General features: G+C 40.9%; 1 long non-coding RNA gene across 2 annotated transcripts in view; it reads right to left on the minus strand.

The window, feature by feature from the left end:
* Positions 1–27,438, minus strand: part of LOC125166228 (uncharacterized) — a 406,738-nt gene that overhangs the window by 342,283 nt on the left and 37,017 nt on the right. For both annotated transcript variants that reach the window (XR_007152407.1, XR_007152406.1), the window contains exon 2: positions 8,836–8,956. This is a non-coding gene — a long non-coding RNA (uncharacterized LOC125166228). The remainder of the gene's footprint in view (positions 1–8,835; positions 8,957–27,438) is intronic.

The raw sequence follows: 27,438 nt of genomic DNA on the forward strand, positions 1-27,438 counted from the left end.
CTAATCTTGGGTACTGTGATACTGCAGCCTTATCAACTAATATGTGTACTTTCTATTGTTAATTTGTCAAGTGACAAACATGAATGAGAAGACATTATGTAAAGGGGGCCCTGTGTAATTAAGAAACATTATATTACATTTCAAAGGAAAAAACAGTCCTACTAAAATGGCTAATTGTTAAATTTCAGTTCTATTTAACTTCAGCAGGAAAACAAGTTGCTGAGGGAGAAGGGAGAGAAAAAAGAACAGAAAAGAGTCCAAGAGAGAAAGGGAATAACAAAGAGCTGGGAAAATAGGAGAAAGAGGGGGCATTCAGGAAAATGCAAACTATAACCCTTAAGGGTTGAACTATAATACAACAAATGACATTATGACATTATTATGAAACACAGAAGAGGAACGGTGAACCTGCATACTCACAAACACCCGTAAAGGTCATAATGAAATTTGTCTCTGAGTCTTTCCTAGTCAGAGAGCAAAATTTAATTTCCTTCTTTCGTGTATCAACAACCATTTATAGTCTACCTACTACATATCAGGCACTTAGATACAGACTGGCTAGGCAAAGATGATCAACACAGGAGCTGTACCACCTAAGAAGGACAGTCTAGAAAAAAAAGAGTTCCAGGACATCTTCAAGGTCCAATCCCAAGAAGACACACTTAAACTTCCTTTGAGAGATCTTAGGTTTGGGGCACATGGGTAGCTCAGTCAGTTGCACGTCTGACACTTGATTTCGGCTCAGGTCATGATCTCATGGTTTGTGGGATCAAGCCCTATGTTGGGCTCTGTGCTGAGAGCATGGAGCCCACTTGAGATTCTCTCTCTCCTCTCACTCTCTGCCCCTCTCCCATTCATGCACACGCTCTCTCTCTCTCTCTCTCTCTCTCTCAAAATAAACATTTTTTAAAAGGGAGAGATCTTAGGTTCTTCAGTTCTTTATCATTTTGCAGAGCTCCCAGATTTCCAGGAAGGGAATCCACAGCTAATTCTTGTACCCCAGGGGTGGATATATTTCTGATACCTGTGTCCCTTGTGGGCTGTGATCAGGAACTGTATTTCTCTGGCATCCTGACTCTAGAACAGGGTCATGCACATAGTAGGTGCTCAATAAATAGTGAATTAATTAATTAATGGGTTAAACAATAAAATCTTTCAATTCTAGGAACCCTCCTAGCTAGTCTGGTACACACCCACCTTCCCCTGTGCCCTAGATCCTTTCCAGAAGTAGCTTTGCCTTCGTTTTACAGAGTCTCCTAGAAGAGTCCACATAAGGTGATTTGAGGAAATATAATTAAAAACAAAATCTCCCCGGGACTTCTGGGTGGCTCAGTCAGTTGAGCATCTGAGTCTTGATTTCGGCTCAGGTTATGATCCCCGGGTCATGGGATTAAGCCCCACATCAGGCTCTGGGCTGAGTGTGAAGTCTGCTTAGTATTCTCTCTCTCTCTCTCTCTCTCTCTCTCTCTCTCCTTCTGCCCCTCTCCACCACTTACAAACTCTATCTCTCAAAAATAAAATAAAATGAAAAATGTTAAAAAAAAAGAAACAGAAAAAACAAAATCTCCTCCAAACCTAGAAAACCTCCCCACAAAGGGAAGAAAGAAAGAAAACAATTTTATTATTGCATAAACATTAAACCAGAATGTGATGCTCATCACAGGCAATTCGCTAAAGAGATTGCAAAGACAGAAGAAAATCTTTCATATAGCTAAGTAGATACTATCCACTCCATCAAGTTTTCAAGACAGAATTGCTAATTTTCTCATATCTTTATGACTAAAGGTAGAGTTTGCCATTTGAAGTCAGGGAACAGTTGTAATTAGGCCCATCTTGCCCCAGGAAACCAGGAGATAAGGCTTTACCTTCTTTGATGATTATGTTTCAAAGAGATGGGCTCCCTGGGGCCCAAGAGGGAAACATTCCTGAGCAGTAAGACTGACAAGAGGCTTATTTAATAACATTTGAACTTATAGGATCAAGGTGGCTTAGTCCTCCTGGAAGCCTGTGCTCATCAAAGTCTCCTTTGGTCTAGCATGCCCACACACAGAAGCAGCCCCAGGGACCACAAGTGTTCTGTTAACCAGGTCTCTTGTGGTCCTACACCTTAAGCCTGGTTCTTGGGGAAGAAAGGTGAAAGCTGTTTCTGAAGAACTACTTGGTAACATCTTTTGACCTTGATCTTTAAGCAGCATCTCACTTATAGCCCAGATTTTGAAGTTAGACAGACTTATGCTAAAAGTCATGCTCTATCATCTATCTATGTTGTCTGATCTTGAACTGATTGATCAATTTTTCCAAAACAGTGTCTTTATCTGTAAAATGGAGATAATACCTTCCACACAGAGCACATAAGAAGACTTATTAATTACTCTTACTACTAGTATTGAAGCAAGAGATTATAGAGGTTTAGCATGCATGCTCTGAACTTGATGTCTGGCTTTCATCCCAGATCCACTTTAGGCAAAGTTACTTATCCCTTTCCTCAGTTTCCTCACAGATAAAGTACTCAGAGAGTGGCTAGCCCATTTAAGAACATCATAAATGTTAGCAAGTAGCTTGTACTTCTCACTAGTGTTGCCAAGGTGCCAAAGCAGACCTCCCATCTTGTTCCTCTCTCTGTCTTCTACTTGTCTCTTGACCTTCATCTCCCTCTGCTGTACAGGAGTGAAGAAAGAGTATTAGTCTGATATTCCACTGCTCTTTCAAGCAGTCCTTTACATCTGTAATTAGGTAGAACTCCTTGAATTTCAGTGTCTCTAGACAAATTATTATCCAGATTAAACCCATATAAAAGCAAATGGAAATAATTTGAAAACCTAAAGAAGCACAAAATCCCAAATTGCTGTAAGAGAAGACCTCTGGTTTTCATCTTTTCTAATACTTATTGCCTTTCTTCTTTATCTTTCTTTTCTTGGCAGTTTCTGAATTAAATGAGAAAACCTTAGCCTTTCATGCCTATTTAATACCTATTTAACAATTTACATCACTTTTAACAGAGCCAACTATATCCCAGCAGGAGAATTACTACTAACTGCTATCCAAAATATGTAACAGTCTTTCTTCTTTCCTATTACTAAGTTGAGATCAGATCTGGGGGCAAAGTTCAGTAAAATAAATAACACTAATCAAGTCCACTGATAAACAAGAGTGTTAGTTGAAGACTATCTTTAAACATCTATTTTTAACTGACAAGATGCAAGCCATACATTCTAGTTGAAACTAAGCATAAATCAAAACCCTAATGCCTTTTGCAGTGTCTACTGAGATGGGAATTAACTGTCTCTCCATCTAAAAAATAATGCAACCTAGGAATAAATCTAACCAAAGATGTAAAGGATCTGTATGCTGAAAACTATAGAAAGCTTCTGAAGGAAATTGAAGAAGATTTAAAGAAATGGAAAGACATTCCCTGCTCATGGATTGGAAAAATAAATATTGTCAAAATGTCAATACTACCCAAAGCTATCTACACATTCAATGCAATCCCAATCAAAATTGCACCAGCATTCTTCTCGAAACTAGAACAAGCAATCCTAAAATTCATATGGAACCACAAAAGGCCCCGAATAGCCAAAGGAATTTTGAAGAAGAAGACCAAAGCAGGAGGCATCACAATCCCAGACTTTAGCCTCTACTACAAAGCTGTCATCATCAAGACAGCATGGTATTGGCACCAAAACAGACACATAGACCAATGGAATAGAATAGAAACCCCAGAACTAGACCCACAAACGTATGGCCAACTCATTTTTGACAAAGCAGGAAAGAACATCCAATGGAAAAAAGACAGCCTCTTTAACAAATGGTGCTGGGAGAACTGGACAGCAACATGCAGAAGGTTGAAACTAGACCACTTTCTCACACCATTCACAAAAATAAACTCAAAATGGATAAAGGACCTAAATGTGAGACAGGAAACCATCAAAACCTTAGAGGAGAAAGCAGGAAAAGACCTCTCTGACCTCAGCCGTAGCAATCTCTTACTCGACACATCCCCAAAGGCAAGGGAATTAAAAGCAAAAGTGAATTACTGGGACCTTATGAAGATCAAAAGCTTCTGCACAGCAAAGGAAACAACCAACAAAACTAAAAGGCAACCAACGGAATGGGAAAAGATATTCGCAAATGACATATCGGACAAAGGGCTAGTATCCAAAATCTATAAAGAGCTCACCAAACTCCACACCCGAAAAACAAATAACCCAGTGAAGAAATGGGCAGAAAACATGAATAGACACTTCTCTAAAGAAGACATCCGGATGGCCAACAGGCACATGAAAAGATGTTCAGCGTCGCTCCTTATCAGGGAAATACAAATCAAAACCACACTCAGGTATCACCTCACGCCAGTCAGAGTGGCCAAAATGAACAAATCAGGAGACTATAGATGCTGGAGAGGATGTGGAGAAACGGGAACCCTCTTGCACTGTTGGTGGGAATGCAAATTGGTGCAGCCGCTCTGGAAAGCAGTGTGGAGGTTCCTCAGAAAATTAAAAATAGACCTACCCTATGACCCAGCAATAGCACTGCTAGGAATTTATCCAAGGGATACAGGAGCACTGATGCATAGGGCCACTTGTACCCCAATGTTCATAGCAGCACTCTCAACAATAGCCAAATTATGGAAAGAGCCTAAATGTCCATCAACTGATGAATGGATAAAGAAATTGTGGTTTATATACACAATGGAATATTACATGGCAATGAGAAAAAATGAAATATGGCCTTTTGTAGCAACGTGGATGGAACTGGAGAGTGTGATGCTAAGTGAAATAAGCCATACAGAGAAAGACAGATACCATATGGTCTCACTCTTATGTGGATCCTGAGAAACTTAACAGGAACCCATGGGGGAGGGGAAGGAAAAAAAAAAAAAAAAGGTTAGAAAGGGAGAGAGCCAAAGCATAAGAGACTGTTAAAAACTGAGAACAAACTGAGGGTTGATGGGGGGTGGGAGGGAGGAGAGGGTGGGTGATGGGTATTGAGGAGGGCACCTTTTGGGATGAGCACTGGGTGTTGTATGGAAACCAATTTGTCAATAAATTTCAGAAAAAAAAAAATAAAATAAAATAAAATTAATTTTTCACAAATAAAGCCCTTGTTGCAATCCGTAAAAAAAAAAAATAATAAAAAAATAAAAAATAATGCAGTGTTATAGATCCAGTAGTGTTAACTGCCAGGTCTCAGGCTCTTCATCTGTTGAATAATCATGATTAAAACTGATTTGGTCAAATAATAAGCCAGGACTTGGGGTGGGAGTAAATAATGAACATCATTTTTGGCACTATGGTCCAAAGGAACATTTTGATCTTTCACTTTTCAACCAGCTGTGTTTGTGTCCACCTTCTGTGACTGGCCTCATGGAGATTTTGATCCTATAAATGCTATTCACCTACCGTGAGTCAACCAATTAAACTCTTGGACTTCAAATTTCTGTATCTATAAATTATAGATCATGGTACTGTAATGAACTGAATGTTTGTGCCTCCCCCCCGCCCCACTGAAATAAATGTGTTGAAACCCTAATCCTGGTGTGATGGTATTTGGAGGTGGGACCTTTGGGAGATAATTAGGGTATGAAGGCAGATCTCTCATGAATGGGATTAGTGCTCTTATAAGAAGAGGTCAGAGAGCTAGCTCTCTTTCTACCATGTTAAAATACACAGAGAAATCAGCTAGAAAAGAACTTGACCGGAACCCTACCATGTTATATATATATATCACACACACACACACACACACACACACACACACACACACACATATAAAGGAGTATTAGTCAGCAATCAAAAAGAATGAAATCTTGCCATTTGCAACTACGTGGATGGAACTGGAGGGTATTATGCTAAGCAAACTTAGTCAGAGAAAGACAAATATCATATGACTTCACTCATATGAGATATAAAACAGATAAACATAAGGGAAGAGAAGCAAAAATAATATAAAAACAGGGAGGGGGACAAAACATAAGAGACTCTTAAATATGGAGAACAAACAGAAGGCTACTGGAGGGGTTGTGGGAGGGGGGATGGGCTAAATGGGTAAGGGGAATTAAGGAATCTACTCCTGAAATCATTGTTGCACTATATGCTAACTAACTTGGATGTAAATTTTAAAAATAAATTAAATAAAAAGAAAAGAACCCTACCATGGTAAAACCTTGATCTCTTGCCTTCCAGCTTCCAGAACTGTGTGAGAAATAAATTTCTGCTGTTTGTAAGCTGCCTGGTCTATGGTACTTTATAGAAGCCTGAGTTGACTGTGACAGATACCTTCCTCATAAGGTTATTTGGGAGACTGAATGCGACAGTGTGTATAAAACCTGTGTTCCTAATCATTATGGCCCTTAGGCTGTGATCCATAGCCTACACTCTATAAATATTCCTTCCCTTCTTCTTTCCCCTCCAGTCAAAGGATCTACTTGTCAGACCACAGATTAAAATATCTTCTCAAACCCCCAGGGAAATAATTTATTTTTTTTAAAGCTTATTTATTTATTTTGAGAGAGGCAGTGTAAGCGGGGGAGGGACAGAGAGAGAGGGAGAGAGAGAAGCAGGCTCCAAATTGCCAGCGCACAGCCTAACTCAGGGCTTGAATTCACAAACCGGAAGATCATGACCTGAGCCAAAACCAAGAGTCCACTGTTTAACCAACTGAATCACCCAAGCACTGCCACAGGGAAATGATTTAATGCCAACTCATTCTTCAAGCCCAACTTTATCCTACTTCCTCCATGGTCCTGTTCATCCCACACTGAAGCCATCCTCCTTTCTCTGAATCCCACTATAGCTGCTATTTTTGTACCATTCATAGTAAGTGGGCACATTCTGCTGATAATGCATTTTTGCTTAGTTCTTCCTCTGCCTCCATTACTAGATACTTGAAAGTTTATTTGGTCTAACATGGTGCCTTAGTCAAAATGTGCTTATCCGCCTCTGAGTTCCTCTGAAAGCTAACCCTGAGGCAATCCTGGGTTAGTCAGATTATTGGGAAGATGATCCCAATTTCTTCGGATTTCCACAAGTGGGGAAAGTAAAGTAGGGAAGGGAGGAATGCTAACAAATGCATCAATGAGCTGGTTGCCACTGTGGGCAGGTAGGTCCCGCTGAGGACCCTCTGAGAAGCCCCCTCCAGAATTATTCCACCAAAGGACAGCAAAGCTAGAGTACTGATTTACTGACTTTCACCCCTCATTGGCTGACTCGGGAACATTAATTTCCAGCAGTACTGCATGTGAGCTGAACAAACTCTGATTGCAGGGAGAATCAAAGAGACAGGGACTCTTAAGGTGAGAAGTTGCCAGTGTGCATAAGAGCTGTCTGCTATGGCAGCAGGTGAACTCAGGGCCAAGGCATCCATACCATCTGCTATAGTGCTCAATAAAAATCTAGTTGGTATTGAATAAATGGAAAAAATAAACACTGCCTATATCTTAATACAAACTCACCTACCTAAAAAAAAGTTACACATAGTTTTTAAGCCACTATTCTATTTAATGTACTTTATATAGAATGTTCTGAGGTCCAATTCTGGAGTGTTCTAGAATAGAGGTCATGGATATTTTGTTCTCTGATTCTGTTTGGGATACTGTCAGAGTCTCTGAGCATTGTAAAAGACAAAGAGGAATATGGAAGCTAATGGCTATCAAGAACATTTCTCAACCACTTCCCAAATATTCTTTACAAAATGTACAGCGACTTATCCAGATCCAAACAGTAAGTCAGCCCTTACTGACTAGAAAAACAACTTGGAATTTCTCAAGTTTTCCAAAAGCCCAATCAAGTGAGACAAGCAATTAACCACTCATACAGCCTACATCCTTGACTCTCCATCTACCTAACCGTTCCATTCATGCTTCCATCATATTTTCTTTCCTCCTACAAATACCATGACTTTATGTTTCCACAGAGCTGCTGTTCCAGGAAGCCCATGGGATGGTACAAACAACTCCATGATTCTAAATAGCTTCTCTTTATCCTTCACTACTTTCCTCAAACACTGTGGGTGGTAAATATAGAAGCCAACAATTTTTGTGCCAATCTGTAATATTTTTAATCAGGCCACACCATTCACACAGAAATTTCTTAGAGGAATGTCAACATTTACATCTTACATTTTTCTACTTGATAAGGTTAGTCTAAAATCAACTAATAAATAAATGTAAAAGTAGTAATAAAACAGAGCTGTTTATTAATTTTTATCAATTCCAGTCTTCTTGTTTTGTAATATCTCTGTTTAATGTCCTAAATTAGAGCAAATATTCTCAGATCAAGCTCAGAGCCTTAAAGACACATTAAAATTTGACCAGGGCTTATCATAGACCCCTGCTTACTATGAGGCCTTGAATAAACATAAGTAACTCTGGGAAAATTGTATAAATTCTCAAAATTGACTTGAAACCCGAGATGACCATCTTTAAAGCTACTATTCTGGGGCAAAATAAAAATGTAAATAGTTTGCTCAGGATTACACTTTTAAATTAATCATGTTTGAACTGTTTCTTTTGCTTTATTACTTTTTAACTTTATTATGGCTCTAAGCTAAGAGGAGATCATTTTATTCAGTTAAGCTGTGACTTCCTGCCAGTTTTATTCACAAAAATAAAACTGCCTGATTAATGCCAAATATTCTCAGTACCCATGCTTTATGACTACTTTCAAAAAACCGAACTTTCAAAGTCACATGAAAACCAAAAAGGCTCTGGCAAAGAGCTTACTAACTGCACCTTTTCCCTGGCTATGTTTTTAAGAAACAGAAGAAAGAGGGAGGGGGAGCAGAGAGCACAAAGAGGTAAAAATAAAAACAAGCAATGTGTATATACCAGTTGCACACCTAGGCTGGCCTTAGGGCTATGAAGGCAGGAGTGTAGAACGGTCCTCAGCAACCAGGAGGATCTTTGGAAGTGCTTGAAAACAGAAGTCACGGCCACCAACAAGAAATGTGTTCACAGCTGCTGTGGGGAGAAAACAGCAAATACTTCACTGAATACACTCAGACACTTAAGACATACACTTTTCTACCCTGTGGGATCTTTGCTTCCTCCTGACCATACCAACCTCCAGGACGGCCCACTTAGAAATCAATAACTCAGTCACCCATAAGTAATTGACTCTTTTGAAAAGACCAAGCTAGGTGCTTGGGAAGGCAAAGTAGAAGTTTCTGTCCTTGCTCTCAAAGCAACTACAACCTAGCTGGGGACATGGCTGATGTGTTCAGAGAGAGACAATAAACACCTCCAAGCAATCCCACCCTGTCAGACTCCCAGACCCAACATAGCTTGGAGCAGAGGGGCAGAGCCAGTTGCTCAGGGAAACTTTTTTCAACCTCTGGGGAAAGACTGGATGCCTGTTTTTCATCATTTACTTTCTCAGCTTCCATTTCCTTATCATGAGTAACACAGCATGTCATGAGAGCTTTTTTATACAGTTGGTGGTATAGTGTAAGTACTAACTAAACAGTTACTTTCATCACTATTGTTGTTGTTATTATTAAGTAATATCTCCTAGAAGAAGATCTTCTGGAAAGGCAGGACAATGCTTTGCGAGTCCCACCCTGGAACTGAAATGCACTTCTCTATTATTATCAATAGTACTTATGGACAGTAAATACTTTGTGAATTAAATGGATGTTTATTATCTACCATCAATCTATAACTGTCACAGATAACATTCTTTGACACACTGAAGCTGAGTTCCCAAAAAGTCAACATTATGCACGGCAGGCAGATGAACAACAGACATTTGGAAACCATCCTGTTTATAATAGTGTCCACCAGAGGATAACAGAAGAAGATTGATGAACCAGGCAATGTATGTTCAGATCAAAGTCTCCCAGTGGAGGGGGTTTGTATTATGCAAGCCCCACACTACTCCCAAGCCAAGAACCTGGTTCAGTGACTGCAGCTTACAGCCTTACTTTTCTTTGCATGAAGAAGCCTCTGGGCTGCTTAGAGGAGGAAACATTCTCTAATTTCTCTGCCCTGAGAAGCCACCTTCTCATAGGCCTCACAAAGGGAAGTTGCTTCCACTAGTCGGTCAATGGTATTAAAAAAAAAAAAAAAAAAGGTAGGAGGAGAGAATTTCGGTGATACAGGTACTCATAATTCTGCTAGTAAAATGGCAGTTTTTAGAGCAATAATGCCTTTTTAATGTTGAGGATTTTTTAAATGTTTATTTATTTTTGAGAAAGGGAGAGAGAGACAGAATGTGAGTGGGGTAGGGGCAGAGAGAGAGGGAGACACAGAATCCAAAGGAGGCTCCAGGCTCTGAGCCGTCAGCACAGAGCCCGATGCAGGGCTCAAAACCATGTGTGAGATCATGATCTGAGCCAAAGTTGGAGGCTTAATGCTTAACTGACCGAGCCACCCAGGTGCCTAAGGATATTTTAAATATGTGAATTACCTTCATGAAAAAGTTGTAAAAATAACAAACAATAAATCACTATGGAATACTCAAAAAAATATTCTAATTGTCCTGGAGAAGTCACCTTCCTTTAATTAGTACAGAAAATATCAGCCATTTTGGTATGATGAACAAGTACTCTGGGATTCAGAGGAGGGTGGGATTCCAGGGTGGCTGGGTCACCTCCAGGAAGGTGTCATAAAAGGCACAGGGTTTGGGGCTCCTGGATGGCTCAGTTGGTTAAGCATCCGACTTCCGCTCAGGTCATAATCTCAAGGTTTGTGAGTTCAAGCCTCGCACTGGGCGGACTCTGTGCTGACAGCTCAGAGCCTGGAGCCTGCTTTGGATTCTGTCTCCTGCTCTCTGTGCCCCTCCCCAACTCGTGCTCTTTCTCTCTCTCTCTCAAAAATAAACATTAAAAAAAAAAAGGCACAGGGTTTGGACTAAGCCCTGAGATATGGTTTGTATTCAGCAAGGTGGAGAAGAGGAGGGGCCGGACTGAGAGAAGGAACAAGCAGAATGGAAGTTCCGCAGCCTTTCCTAAAGCCTTGCCCAAAAAGCATCATTTCTATTAAGCATAAATGAAGGCATGTACCTTAGTAATACAGTTCGGTCTTAATATTTGATATACACTGGGCTGTGTACACCTGTCTAAAACATCCATCTATATCAAGATATATAGACTGAGAGGTTAGAGAACTTGCATAACTGTTTTTGATGAAAATGCAGAGCTATGAGACACTGAGAGCACACAGATACATACTAAAAACTTCTGTCCATTCAGGGCAGAAAGACACATAGCCAAGTGAACCATTTGACCCAAATCTAAAAATGACTCATAGGATTTTGTGGTATCTTTCATAACTGAAGTAAAAAAGGCTCAGGCCTATCATTCCCTGCTTTGTCCACAGGATCTCCAGATTCGGGCTCTTTACATATGGATGGATGACGGAGTTCTGGCCTCTAAATGCTGGAGTAACAAACCCCTAAACTGCCCAATGCCCTAAGTTGTCTTTACACTCCTCCTCCCATTTCTATTCTACTTCTTCCTCAAAAGTAATGCCAGCCCAAGTAATTCTGCCAACCCCGTAACCCTCTCCTGACCTGCGCCACAAGCCTTTAGCAGCCTAAGCCAGGCTGGGACTTCCAAGAGCTACTCCCAACATTTCTCTCCCTTCTTCCTTTTGAGGTCAGGGCCTTGGCCACCCACCGTCATCTTTAAGACAATGGATCCCCCCATACAATTTTACTCAAAAGGTATGGATTATGCAGCATTCCACTTCATTCCTCTCTACTGCTCCACCATTAGCCCAATTTTATTTACGCATCCATCAAACTCATTAAGCAATGACTATGTGCAAGCTACTCTGCTTGGCATCCTGGGAAATATGAGGCAATCTAAGAATCCAAAACAGCTGCCCTTAGGGAATTCACACTCTGGTGGGATTTGGGAAAACATTAAAAATGACAAGGGTCTAAAAGAGTAGGGGCAGGTAGGGAAAGATCACAGGCAGAGGGACAGGAGGGCAGAGTGGATTCTTCTGGAATAGCTATTTCACCAGCCCATTGGTAATGCTAAAGTGGGGAGGCATCCCGCCAAGTTGTACTTGTCCTTGTGCTGAAAGAAAGCTTGAGAATTTCTAACCAGGAGGGTCTTCGGTGTAGACACTGATTAGGGACTGGCATAAGCTGCTGCACACACCATTGGACTTAGATTGTAACTTATTTTAGGTCACTTGTGGGGGCTGATGGAGAAGTGAGGGGCAGACTGAGACCCTGTGACAAGCCATCCTGTGTGGCCTCCACAAAGTAATTTCATGAACAAAAAAATCCCTCTACAGGACAGGAAAATCCCTGTTTCTCTTACTTTTCTTGGGAAAGAAGCATCAAATCCAAATAAGTCTGAATACTTCCCCAACTCTGAGTTGAAAGACAGAATTTAGGTTTGGTAAAATTTGAAGCTTTCTTTAAATTGGAATTCAACATGGCATTGGGGCTGATTTCTACAGACCCAAGTGACCATTACAGCAGAAAAAATGTGGCCATTAAAATAAATACAAAATTGATATTACATATACAAAAGAACATTAAGTGGAAAACAGTAATAAAATAGAAAACAGAATGAACTTCCCAACTAGAGTCCCTGAGAAAAAAATATGCCCTGAGAGGGACCAGGAGTCATATAATTAGGTGGCCCTTTAAGTTTATGGATTTGTTTCTCCTGTGAAGCAGTTAATAATAATATGGAACTCACAATCTTCATGAACCAAACTCTTTCCTCAATGCACAGGGATACCAGCTTGAAGGAAAGCAGCCAGAGGACAATGAGCCACCTGAGAGAATGAACAGCTCTAGAAACATGACTCAAACAGTCATACCAGATTTAAATTGAATTGACATTTGGCTAAATTTTCCCCACTAGTGTTTAGGGGATTGGGTAGAATAGAAGATCACTTACAGTCAAATAAATAAATGAAATTTCTGTGCATCCCGAGTTGTGTTGTGAATTAACAATTTCTGACCTCTTAGATCTTAATGATGAAAAACAGAACTCAAAACCTGTGACATAATTCTGCCCAAGGCCTGATGCCAAACATCTTTCAGGTCAGGTGTCCCTTCATGGTTATAATGAATGCAGCTATGCCCCCTTGGCCATTCCTATGGTAACTATGGCCCCCTGGTTTCTGATGGTTCACTGCTGCCAAGGATCTCTCTTGCTTCAGTGCCCCAGCATCTTCACTGCAAGCCTAACTCTGCAACCACCTCTCCTAGCATCAGCCCCAGCCTACAGGGGAGGCAACTACTGAACTTCTAGTGGACTGGGTTCCCCTCTCACCAGTACGTACCCTGATGGCCTTCATGAATGGAGTGTCCTCTGGGTCCTCCCAAAGAACCTTTGTGGGTATTCAGGCCTCATATATCCACTTTGGCATGCCCAGTTCCCACAACCTTCTAATCTCTTTCCCTACCACCTGCCATTGCAACTCAGGCATTTCAACTTCAGTCAACATAGACAGTTACTTTCCTCAGGCTTCTCAAAGCTACTCTAGAAGTGGGTTTGCCCCATCCTTCAGGGGCCTTGCCAGGATGTAAAATGACTTGCCCTGAAAGAGTGCCCCCCCAAATAAATTAACCCTTGCTTATTCAGTTTCATGTCCCCAACCTTTGTTCAAGTGTCCCTGAAATCCAATCCAATTGAGTACCCCCTGGCACTTATTGATGAATGCTAACTCTTGAAGCTCCTCTAGAGCATAATCTCCTCCCTTTTAAAGGCCTGCAACCCCAAATGGGCTATGCTGGTACTAACCCTACTTATCAGCTTTGGAGCCACAAGGGGGGCAGGGTGTAGCTCCTGAGGGAGCACCTGTGTCTTTGCTGGGGAGAGGCCTCAGAAGTGTCTTCCACATGGGATAAATGCTTGGTCTTAAGAGGAAAATGCAAGTCACAATCTTCAAGGTTACCATCCAAATGTCCTCATCCATGACTTGGGGTCTCAGGTTTTCCCATCTTGGGCCCTGATCTTAATAATAAACCTGCCCTGGCTGAGCATTCAATGGTCTTCTGAGTTTGCTCCCTGGCTATGTCAACTCTCTTCTTGCAGGAGATAAGGGCTTCTTTGTAAGCTACCAAGGAGGCCATCTTCTCACACCTACTTTTTAACTGTCTTTTAATTACTCTTGGTTTCTTATTACCCCATGTAGGGCATCAATACAATTTAGTAATAACAAGTCAATTTCATTGTCCTTGTGTGCCTGGTTTCCCCATACCTTTCAAATGCTGAATCATGGTACTTCAAGGACATTTTCCTTCCCCAAGATGTTTTTCTAAGTCATAACTGATTTAAAAAATAATAGCAACTGGGCCACCAACTTTTACCAGAGATCACCTGTACCCCAAAAACCACTTGGGATAGGGTCCTCTAGGTGAGTTGGATGATGAATGATTCAGTCCCCAAATTGCCACTTGATTTCTCAGGCTGTTACTGGTACCAACAGTGTCAATTCGAGTTCTCTGGGAAGCAGATGCAAGACAGAAATACAAAAGATTAATTGGGAGTGATGTCTGGAAACTATGGGAGTGATGTCTGGAAACAGCAGAAGCAGGTAAGGCTCAAGACCACAATGCAAGCCTGACACCATGAAAGGAGCAGAAAACAGGAAGAATCATGTAAACACAGCCTGAGATTGAGGTGCAGCTCTGGGAGAGTCTTGATCAGTCCAATATGGCTCTGGAGCAAAGAGTGCCTGTGGGAGTCCCTGGTGGGCAGAAATTGCTAGAGCCTGGGATTTCTACTGTGCTAGTCATTCGTGGGAGCTACTCAAGGAGAGCATGGCTTCCAACACTAATGGACCCCACATGTACTACAAGTGCAAGGAGACTGTCAGCTAAGTGCACTTCTGGCGGGTTCTCTCTTAAAAAGAGAACTGAGTGGCACATCTCCATGGTTACCACAGGGAAACCCACAAAACTTACCTATGAGCTGCCTACATGAATTCTTTTTTGACATTGCATTTCACCACTGGTTCCAGCCTTTCTCCTTAAATTTGCACATGTAGCCCTACTGAACTATATCAAAATGCTTTGCTTTTGTATTTGCTATTACCTCCACTGGAATAGCAGTTTCCCTCTCTTCACCACTTGTCAAGTGTCTTAGCAATTTATCCCCCAGCTCAGATGCTACCCTCTCCATGAGCCCTTCTCAGAGAGCCATAGATAGTGAGTGAGCTCCTTCACCTTCAGAGTTATAGTATTTTCATAGCAAATAGTATGCAATATAATGCTTGTTTGTGTGTCTTTCTGTCCAATTAGAGTGTGAAAATTCATCATGGTCTGGGCTATAAGATGAATAAATTATTGTTTAAACTCAGAAGATGCCACTTGAGGATTTCTTTGCCCTCAGAAAAATTAGATGAACGTGGCTCAAACCTTCCAACTGCACCATCTTGGATGAATCTTGTGTCTTCACCATTGAGAGCTGTGACATCCAACTTTATTTCCTTGAGACACCTTTGTCTCTGTTCCTGCCTCTGTTTAGCCAGTTCTATCCCTAGGCCAACCCTGAAGCAAAATCAACACTCTCTTTTTTCCCAAGAAGAAACTTAGTCACACTGGGAATATCATGATTATGGTTGTTGGATTGATAATTAAAGGGACCCTGGTGGTGGGGGCACTCGTCAAAGTATTACATAGGGCCCAACCCTACCTCCTCTTTCTCACAGAGCCAACCCATGCCCATGACATGGTTTGCAGAAGCCAGAATAACTGAGTATTTGCCACATAGCTGGCACTTAATAAATACTGGTGGAATATATAAGGAAGCGAATGAGTAAGTGAATGAGTGGAACCTAGTCATACATATCTCTAAATCAAGCTGCATTCCAGATTGAGGTGGAATCAAGTGTTCTTGCAAAATACATCAAAATGGACAAGCCAGCACAATATATCTGGCTCCCATAAAATTTTGTGATCAGAGGAAATAAAAGCCTATATGGCAAAGTGGTTATCTACAGGCTGGAATGTTTTCTAAACAGAAGAATGTTTTCTAAACATTATGCCTAAGAAGGAAAAGCAAAGCTGGAGCCGGAACCAGGGAAGATTCCTTGGTAAAGAAGGACCAGAGTGCTGTGCCTGTGACAGGATGGGAAATAGTGAGCAGACTGGATCCTTGTCACCAGAGCAGGCCCCCTTCCCATGGCCAGCCCTGGAGCAAGCCACAGAAATGTGGCTTCAGCTGTGAATCCTCACAGTCAGGTAACATGTCCCCAACACCAAAAAGGGCCTACGTGCCAGTCTTGCAGTGAAAAGAAAATCCCTCCAGGGCCTCAGGCTGGGCAAGAGCAAGCTGTTCTCACATCCCATATGTAGCCTCAGAAGCATCATCTCCAACTCTTACCCTAGAGAGAAATGCCAGAAATATCCACAGCATATCATAAAAGACAGGTTTGCCAGAAAGGATAGCATTTTATCCACCCCTTCTTAAGTGTGCTTTCAAATGTTGTTCTTCCCCCCTCGCCTGGGTATTATGAATCACATCCTTGGGAAGTACAACCAGCTGAGTAAATCAGCACTCTAAAACGTCTTCAGAAATGAAGCTAGTTTGGTTGACTCATCACATTGATGCAGCTCTAACCAAACATTTGAAGCCCTGAGACAGGTATGCTCTGTTACTGATTCCAGATGGGTTACAATGGTGGCCAGGAGTTTGTCCAGGCAAAAAGAAGCCTGGCTTAATTTAGAGCCCTTAATCAGTGTGGTTACCAATTTACCTGAATAAATGAAGAAAGCAAAAGCAGTCTGGGAATTAGCTTTAGGAATAGCATGACTAGTGTTACCCTTAAGCAACTTTGCTTTTAAAAGAACAATATTAAGGAGCTACCAAAGAGAAGTTATGTTGTTAAGAGCATCTTTTATCACTGTACTGGAAAATTATAGAGATTTAAACTCTGAATCCAGAGATAATTTTGAAAGAAAGAACAATATAATCCTTTTATGTTCACACAATTTGCCCCTGTGTTCCAGCCTTGATGGAATAATTGGGCATTAATGGGGGGTGGGGGGGTGAGTCAAGTTGGCCACAGCTCAGGAAACTGGGTAAGGCTTGTCCATGCTATGCAAATAAATAATAAGAGGTATTTTCATTTATCTCCCCAAATTGGAATGAATCTAAAAATGATAGGCAGAGAAGTATAGTCACAGTATGATCTGAGGCAGATGATTTAAACCCAGTTACTTCCCCCTGTCTTCTGTTTGTCAAAGAGATCTGATGGCAAACCTGAGTGAAGGGGGGGGGGGGGTCACAGGTACAACACAGGTGAGAGCTCCCTGGTGCGCCCTAGTTGATGAAAGGTAATCACAGGTGTCAGTCCTTACTGGGCACAGAAAACACTCTAACTTATAAGAGAATATTCCACTTCATTCTCTAAACTAAAACAATACATTTCTCCAGACCACAATCCCTCAAATTGTATTCCAAACCATATCCTTTTAGTCTAGTTCACCTAGTCCAGCTGTGGCTAAGAACTCAAAATAAACAGTGCTGATTCCGAGAGCCGCAAAGCTTTGCAAAGAAAGAAAAGAAAAGAAAAGAAAGAAAGAAAGAAAAGGAAAAAAAAGTTACTATTGTTAGGGAGACTGCATACATCTTTGATTCAAACCAGAGGAGAGGTGGGGCTAAAAGCCAAATGCTATAAAATATGAAAACTTCCTCTTTCTACAGGTGGGCGGATTTGTCTTAATAAGTTTAATGCCTGATAAGCCTGTGCAAAGTCCAGAGTGGATGACTACCGCAGCTCTAGTCAGACCAGCTTCGACTCTGACTTGGGGAAATCTGTGACCTGGGTGGATCCTGCCCTTTAGAAAACAACTCGCGGGGCGCCTGGGTGGCGCAGTCGGTTGAGCGTCCGACTTCAGCCAGGTCACGATCTCGCGGTCCGTGAGTTCGAGCCCCGCGTCGGGCTCTGGGCTGATGGCTCAGAGCCTGGAGTCTGTTTCTGATTCTGTGTCTCCCTCTCTCTCTGCCCCTCCCCCGTTCATGCTCTGTCTCTCTCTGTCCCAAAAATAAATAAACGTTGAGAAAACAACTCGCAACACTCCCCGTTTTCTGGCCTTTCTCCATTTGAACCACCCACTCTAATGCTCCTTTATCCACCTGTTCTCTCTTCAGCGAGATACTCCCTTATAGAGAAACCACCAGCCTATTGGGTCCCTTTATATGACAGCACTTCTGAGGGAGCAGGAAGAAGTCCTTCGAAAGCTAGCTGGTGCTCCCGTCACCCTTTAAGGGGCACAGGCTGGCACAGATATATGCCTCATAGCCCTGTCTTCACTCTCCTCCCCAACTCTAATTTACAATCTAACACAGGAATGACCTTAAGCCATGTCCCAGATTATCTGGAGCTTTGTCACTTCCAAAGAGCCCCGGATGACAATTTCCTAACCTAATCCTTACAAAATCTAATTAAAAGTGGTTAAGAAGAAAGCCTTAACCTGGGTTCTCCTCTCTTGGTCATTGTTTTTTACATTGCTCATTTATGATTTTAAAGCAATAACGGTTTATTGTAGAAAGCACGAAAGCATATTCTCTTTTTCTTTCTTTTTTTTCCAAATTATTGAATAGAAATTTTGGGCTTTTTTGCATAATAAAGCATACTTATTTTCCCATGCCATTTAAAACGTTTTTGAAACACTGTAATGACTGCATAGCATCCCGTTCATGGAAGTACCTTTGTTTTTCTTTCAGCTTTACTGCGGTATAATTGACAAAATTGTAAGCTCTCCATTTTTACTCCCCCACACATATTTTATGTTTTTGATGTCACAATTTACATCTTTTTACTTTGGGCACCCATTTACAAATTATTGTAGTTATAGTTATTTGTATACATTTGTCTTTTAATCTTCATACTAGAGTTATAAGCAATTTACCCACCACAATTATAGCATTAGAGTATCCTGAATTTAACTATGTATTTACTTTTATCAATAAGTTTTATACTTCCATATGTTTTTCTGTTACTAATTAGTATTCTTCATTTCATCTTGAGGAACACATTTTAAGGCCTCCTTTAAAGGCCAGCCAGGTGGTGATGAACTCCGGCTTTTGTTTGTCTGGAAACTTATCTCTCCTTCAGTTCTGAATGACAACTTTGCCAGGGAGACTATTTTTGGTTAGCAGGGCTTTTTTTTCCTTTGCAGCATTTTGAATCCCACTCTGTCTGGCCCACAAAGTTTCCACTGAAAACAGTCATATGGGAGTTCCTTTGCATATAACAAGCTGCTTTTTTCTTGCTGCTTTTAAAATTCTCTCCTTGTCTTCAACTTTTAACAACTTAAGTTATAATGTGTCTCTGTGTAACTTTCTGTGGTTCCTCTTATTTGGAACTCTCGGATTCCTGGTGGATGTTTGTTTCCTTCCCCAGATGAGGGGAGTTTTCAGCCATTATTTTTCTGAATAAGCTGCCAGTCCCTTTCTCTCTCTCTCCTCCTTTTGAGATCCCTATAATACATATATGGTGGGTCTGCTTACTCACGTCCCATAAGTCTCTTAAGATCTTCACTTTTTCATTCTTTTTTCTTTTGTCCCTCTGATTTGATCACTTCTATTGCCTGTCTTCAAATACATTTACCTTTACTTCTGCTTGTTTTAGTCTGTTGTTGAACCCCTGTATTAAATGTTTCAGTACAATTTTTATACTCTTCAGCTCTGTGATTTCTATTTGGTACTTTTTAATATTTTCCATCTCTTTGTATTCTCACTTTGATCATACATTGCTCTCCCAAGCTTAGTGAGCATTTTTATGACTGTTATTTTGAACTGTCAAGTAAATTATTTATTTCTGTTTCACTAAGATCTGTTTCTGGAGATCTGTCTTGTTCTCTTGTTTGGAACATATTTCTCTGTTTCTTCATTTTCCTTAATTCTCTGTGTTGGCTTTGAGCATAAGATCAAATAGGTACCTTTCCCAGTCTTGATAGAGTGCTCTTGTATAGGAGATGAACCTCATCAATCAGTCCTGCCTGAGCTTTTAATTGTCTCTCAAACCCCTGTGATTGTCCAAACCACCCTCTTTATTCTTAGTGGCTCCCAGTAGTTGAAGGTGTGCCAAGACCCATCAGTGCTCCAAAGGAAAGAATTGCATTCAGCACCTAGATGCAGGCTGATTAGAAACTGGACCCCCAGGCAGTAGCTGGGATAGTTCGTAGTTAAGCCTCCTTCAGGGAGAAACTGGAAGATGAGTACTGTTGCCTGCTTCCTCTGTGCCAGCCTGGTTTATAGCCCTGGGGGTGGGGGAAGGAGCTGCTCTTTTGCCCATTAAGAACTGCTTCTTTATTTGCTACTTCCTGTAGGACTTGTGAATACAAGCCCCATTGGCTATCAGAGCCAGGCAATCCAGGGGGCCCAGATCTCAGAGAACAACTGCAAAAGCTGGCATGCCAGATGTGTATGTAAGCTTCGTCCAGGGAGATACTAGACACTTGGTGCAGGCCAGGGGGAGAAGGCAGAAGAGGTGTCTGCCACTTTCCCCAGTCCCCAGGGAGGGCTGCCGTCAGCCCCTAGATGTGTGCTAACATCTAGGAGATGGGCATTTTTGCCTATTCTCTCTGTGGTGAGCCCTGGGGTGGGGGAGGAGGGATGGCCCCAGTGAGTGTTCCATATGCCCACCAGTAAGCAACTGCTCCTTTGTTTGCTATAGTCTTGTGGATCTCAAGGATGCAAGCTCTCTTGGCTTTCAGAGCTAGGTGTTCCAAAGGGCCATTCTTCTGGTGGAAGTCTTAAAAGTTGGGTCAAACCCTTCATTCCTCAAGAAGAAGCTAGGAATTATGAATTCCCTCTTAATTGTCTGGTGCTATGTTGGTAGTGTGGTTTATGGCAAGACTGTTTCAGCCTTTCCTACCTGTTTCAATGAGGATATTTTCTCATACAGGTAATGTGGAGGAGTCGCTCAGCTACTTTCTAGATTTCTTTCAGAGGTAACTGCTTTATGTGTCACTTATGTTCAATGTATCCACGGGAGGATGGGAGTTCAGGAGCCTCCTATGTTGCCATCTTGATTTATGCTAAGTACCTTAAGTGTACCACTGGGCCTGATTGTGATATGTTCATTTATGTATTACCCATTATTGCCTATGGTCTGGGTTCTTAGCCATTGTGGGAAAACTCAAGGCATGTATAAACAAATTGGGCTCATCCCTTATTTACACCTAGACAGAGTTTACCATGTCTTTTGGAGATGACTAAATCTTCCAGACAAGTTGAGAGAGTGGCACTTGCCCTGACAAGCCAACACGAAAGGCAGTGTGTTGAGAGCACCTGTCAGCATCTCTGAAATCCCCTTTCCTTTTCTCTTCTCCTCTGCTTTGGAGGCTAGGTAATGGGCCACATCATGGACCCCTCCTGCCCTCGAGTTACTAGTGGACATTGTGAATGGGGATGGCAAGAGGTCAGAGAGAGGGGGACAGGAGAGTATAGGTATCTATTCCCCTAGCTTCCTTCCTACAGAGTGGTCTCCACCAAACAGCAAACCTCCTCAGCTCCCAGCTTCTCTCAAGGCAGCCTCTCCATATGACTCTCTGTCCTGGTTGCCTCTGTCCCTCTCCAGACCCTTTGGATCCTTCAGACCCTATTTCTAGCACCATTATTAATTCCCCAGTCATTCCTCCAAACCTTGCCTACGCCTTTGTAAACAGTCCCTTAACTAAAACCTTCTTAAGTTATCCTATTCTGTTTCCTTCTGGGCCTCTGACCAATATTGCAAGGATGTGCAAGTGCCCCTTTACTTATAGCATAACTTTGTAATACACCTCTAAGTACAGCCAGCCCCAGGTTTCACACACCATTTTACTTTTTCAGATCCTCTGAGTCACTACCATGAAAGAATAGAGGGAAAACTGGCAAAACAAGTCATAAAATGTTTCAACCCATGATATGTACTGTACAGATGGGGCAAAAAAAATGTGCTCTACAACCACTGTAAGAGAAAGAACCATTCAGGCCAAATCCCTGAGGGTAATGAGAATTTTAACGGGGTAAAAGAGCCCTCACTTGGATCAGAGAGCCTCTCCACCTATATTAAACTATGCCAGACACTGACTGCAACTTGAAGCTTGTTCTGGCACCAGTACAACTCATGTCAAGGGGAGGTATATAAGACCCAGGACCTCACTGATTTATTTATTGAGTGTCTCTATGTGCCAGGCCATGTTCTTAGTGATGATCTCACCTCCAAGTAAGGCTTTTACTCTTATATTCTCCAGTCACTAAACTAAAGGCAAGTCACACATCATTAACATCCTTATCCTTATCCTCCTCATCTCTTACCAGCCATTCAGTTTCTCACCTTTAGGGTCACATCTTCAATCTTCCATCACCCAGGACTCTTTCTTAAGTTTTACACAAGGTACCCCAGTATCCTACTCACTAACAAACCCCTAACTTTTGGCTGTCTTATGTTCTCATTCCCGTAATGTCTCCCCTTCTACCTCATGGAGATATCTAGGACTTTAACCTTTTATTTATTTCCATTCATCTCTTCCCTCTAGGATCTCCTTCCTTCCTTACTATTGCCCTAAATTTCTTCCTGCTTTTTAAAAAAATTTTAATGTTGGGATGCCTGGGTGGCTCAGTTGGTTAAGTGTCCAACTTCAGCTCAGGTCATGATCTCACAGTTCCTGGGTTCAAGCCCCACATCGGGCTCAGAGCCTGAAGCCTGCTTCAGATTCTGTGTCTCCTTCTCTCTCTGCCCCTCCCCCACTTACACTCTGTCTCTCGAAAAATGAGTAAACATTTAAAAAATTAAAAAAAAATTTTTAATGTTTATTATTTTTGAGAAAGAAAAAAGGAGAGAGAGCATGGGCAAGGGGGTGGAAGGGCAGAGAGAGAGGAAGATAGAGGATCTGAAGTGGGCTCCACGCTGAGAGTGGAGAGCCAGGTGTGAGGCCTGAACTCACAAACTGAGATCATGCTGTGAGCTGAAGTTGGATGCTTGACCAACTGAGCCACCCAGGCACCCCTCTTCCTGCTTTTAAGGTCTCCATGGTTCAAATCACTCTACCCTGCCATCAGTGGAATGTTTCTAAAATTACCTCTGCTCCTGCCATTCCCCAAATCTTAGCAAGGCATAACAATCCTGAACTATTTCCACTTCTTTAAACTTGACATGATCCCCTGGCCTTGGAAACTGGCTCATGTTATGTTCTCCTGCCCAGGATGTCCTTTTCCGTCCCTGCCCTAGTGAGCTATGTATCCAAAGAATTCCAATCTATCATCACCTCTTCACGTTGGTACATGAGGCTGAGAGATTTTATATTTCTGCAGTAGGATGATCAGTGAAAACCTCTATTACATACCACCATATTGTCTAATAATGCTTTTGTAGGCATAGAGTCTACCAGAAATAATTGATAGGTATCTCTGGGTTGGCACAGGTTGACATGGAATGTTCTCAGGATCAAAGGACAAGTGACCTCTGTTCTCTCTGTTACATCCCTACTCCCATTGTCCTGGTTCATAAGCCCACCATCGCTTGCCATATACTAGGGCAGCCCCTCTACCTGAACATGTTTCATGTGTTTGTTTGCTTATTACCCGCTTTCTCCACTACAGCAGGGATTTTATCTACCATTTACTTATTTATAACACCTAGAACATTTCCAGGAATCAGTAGTTCAATAAATATTGTCTGAATGAAGCCAGGAAGAAAGCCTCCTAACCATTCTTATAATCACTAAGTCATGTATGCCTCCAGGTTGGAGGGGCCAGGGAAATTTGAGCTACCTAGCTAAAGCTCACATTTCTCCATGTCACTTCACTTCTCAGAAATTTCAAATGCTTCCATGTCTCTAACTGACTGTGATATAAATGCTATAAAATTCAACCTAACATGGCAGGGGAAGTGTCTTTGATCTGGCCCCTACTTGCATGCTGATTTCATCTGTCACCATTCCTGTTGTTATATTTTGCCCTCCAGAAGCATGTAGGAATTTGTTGCTTCCCCTACACATTATGCTGTCCCTCCCTTCATGCCTCTGCTCACACTGTCTGTACCTTCCCCCATTTGTCTTATCTCTCTCAGACCTACTTTGAAATATATTAAAATGAAAACAAAATTTATCAAAATTTGTGGAATGTACCTGTTCTCGCCTTCCAAGGGCTCAGTTAGAGCCAGGGCTTTTTCTGGGCAAGGCAACAGGAATGAGGGCAATTTAAGCATGTTGAAGAAAAGGTGGCTAGGTCGCTGACTCAAATGGGAGACTGTGAAGTGGGGTCATCAAGTTGGCCAGAAGATTCTGAAGGCCAAGTAGGCCAGCAGAGGAGTTTGGATATTATTGTAAGCATTACAGAAAATACCTCTTCCTGTCTCCCAGTGCCCATGTCCTCCCTTCAGTCATGGGTCCAATGTGAGAAGAAATGATTATCCAAAATTTGGAAATAGACAAAAGAGATTACTAGTGACAAAGACACTTGCCTTGACTAAACTTTAGGTAGGTTCCTCTGACCCCTTTTTTCAACTAGGTCTCAACTCTGGGCTTCCATGTCCATCCTTGAAGAGTCTAATTTGAATAATCCTGCTAGGTTCATTTATCTAGAATCTCCCTACTCTTGATATCTGATCACCATTCATATCTAAGCAAATTCCTCAATCCCTACCAACCTCCAGGTGATATCTGATGACTGGCCTGACTGCAACAGAACTTCTGTTAGGTCAGTATGGCAAGAATCTACTTACCCTTGATGTCTCTTCTCATTTTCCATACACACACTCTCTATAAATCCTCACTTGTCTTTGCTGTGTTTGGAACTGAGCCCAGTTCTATATGAGGTTTCATATCCCCTATTACAACAGTTTCTAAATAAAAAATATTTTTACTGCTTTAACTCCTGTCCAGCTCATTTCTTTTAGATGCTAAGTGACCTTACAGTGGAGTGCTTAGCATTTTATGCAATTCTGTAGGGGTCAAGACTAACTTGTAAAAAACTGATACCAATGCAAATAGTTTCTGTCTGAGAACAAGGCCAGAGATTGCTGTTTAGAGCAATATAAATACAAATACAATAAGATCCACCTGATCTCTCCCTGGTAAAAAATAAAATAAAATAAAAATGGGGCACCTGGGTAGCTCAGCCAGTTGAATATTCAACTTCGGCTCAGGGCATGATCTCCCAGTCTGTGATTTCTAGCCCCTCCTCGGGCTCTGTGCCAATATCTGAGCCTGGAGCCTGCTTCGGATTCTGTGTCTCCCTCTCTCTCTGCCCTTCCCCTGCTCATACTCTGTCTCTCTCTCTCTCTCTCTCTCAAAAATAAACATTAAAAAAAATAAAAAATAAATAAATACTACAGAGTAGCAACTATAACTTTAAAAATCACAGTGTTATTACCCTTAGGATATTAACCTGCCTTCCACCTGTTAGTTATCTCTCTTCAATATTCCTTTGGTTGACTAAGCATTTAAAAAAATTCTTCAAAACCTCCTCTGAATTGGTTATAACACTGTACAATTCATTAATCAATTGAATAAAATCTTGACACATGTACAACATAAAAGAAAGTTGTGGCATGCAATGAAAGCAGTGTTTAGAAAAAAATTTACAGCATTAAATGTATATATTAGAAAATAAAAAACATCCAAAATCACTTATCGAAACTTTCACCTTAGGAAACTACAAAAAGAGCAATTAAATCCAAAGTAAACAAAAGAAAATTAATAATAAAAATTATAGCAGAAATCAACCTAATTGAAAATAGGAAGTCAATGGAGAAAAAAAATTTAAGCTGGCCCTTTAAAAAAAAATCAGCAAAATCAATAAGCCTCTAGCCAAGCTAAGAAAAAAAGAAAGGACACAAATTACTAATATCAGAAATGAAAGAGGGGACATCACTACAGATCTCATGAACATTAAGAGAACAATAAAGAAATACCATGAACAACTCTGTACCTACAAATTTGACAACCTAGATGAAATGGAACAATTCCTTTATAGACATAACCTGCCAAAGTTCACACAACAAAAAACAGACAATCTGAATAGACCTATATCTATTAAAGAAAGTGATAATCTTCAAAATAGAAAGCACCAGGCCCGGATAGATTCACTGGCGAGTTATACCATTTAAGGAAGAAATAATACCCATTATCTAATCTTTTTCAGAAAACAGAATCAGGGGGAATACTTCATAACTCATTCTATAAATCCAGCATTATCCTAATACCAAAACCAAAGACATTTTAAGAAAACTACAGACCACTATCTCTCATGAATATAGATGCAAAAATCCCCAACAAAATATTAGCAAAGCAGATCCAACAATTTACACAAAGAATTACATAACACTACAAAATGGAATTATCCCAGGTATGTAAGGCTGGTTCAATACTGGAAAATCAATTCATGTAATCCATCACATCATCAGGCTAAAGAAGAAAAGTCATATGATCCTATCAGTAGATGCAGAAAAAGTATTTGACAAAATACAACACCTATTCAAAAGAAAATTAGTAAACTAAGAATAGAGAGGAATTTCCTCAACTTGACAAAGAATATCAACAAAAAACCTAAAGTTGGCATAATATGTAATAATAAGAAACTTGAAACTTTCCCACTAAGATTAGAAACAAGGCAAGGATGTCACCTCTCACCACTGCTTTTTAACATTGTACTGGAAGTCATAACTAGTGCAATGAGATAAGAAAAGGAAATGAAAGGTATACAGATTGGGAAGGAAGAAATAAAACTGATTTTGTTCACAGATGACATTATTATCCGTGTAGAACTAACAAAGAACTAACAAAAACACTCCTGGAACTAATAAGCAGTTATAGGAAGATTGCACAATACAAGGTTAATATTCAAAGTCAATGGCTCTCCCAAAAATTAACTGTTAGGACTATACCAAAATAAAAAGCTTTTGTACAGCAAAGGAATCTATCAACAAAACAAAAAGGCAAAGTACTGAATTGGAGAAGATACTTTCAAATAATATATCTAATAAGGGATTAATATCCAAAGTATATAAAGAACTTATACACTACAACACCAAAAATATATATATCCAATTAGAAAATGGGCAGCAGACATGAAAAGACATTCTTCCAAAGAAAACGTACAGATGGCCAACAGACACAAGAGAGATGCTCAACATCACTCATCATCAGGGAAATAATTACAAAACCACAATGAGATATCACGTCACACCTATCAGAATGGCTAGTATCAAAAAGAAAAGAAATAGGAAGTCCTGGTGAGGATGTGGAAAGAGGGAACTCTTGTGCACTGTTAGGAGGAATGTAAATTGGTACAACCACTGTGGAAAACAGTATGGAGTTTTCTCAAAAAATTAAAAATATAAATACCACATGATCCAGTAATTCCACTATTGGGTATCTACCAAAGAAAATAAAAACACTGTTTCAAAAAGATATATGCACCCCTATGCTTACTGCAGCATTATTTCCAATAGCCAAAATATGGAAGCAACCCAAATGTCTGCTGACAGAAAAATGGATAAAGAAGTTATGGTGTCTACAAAGGAATATTATT

This window comes from Prionailurus viverrinus, chromosome B2 (genome assembly GCF_022837055.1).
Source record: "Prionailurus viverrinus isolate Anna chromosome B2, UM_Priviv_1.0, whole genome shotgun sequence".
Taxonomy (NCBI): domain Eukaryota; kingdom Metazoa; phylum Chordata; class Mammalia; order Carnivora; family Felidae; genus Prionailurus; species Prionailurus viverrinus.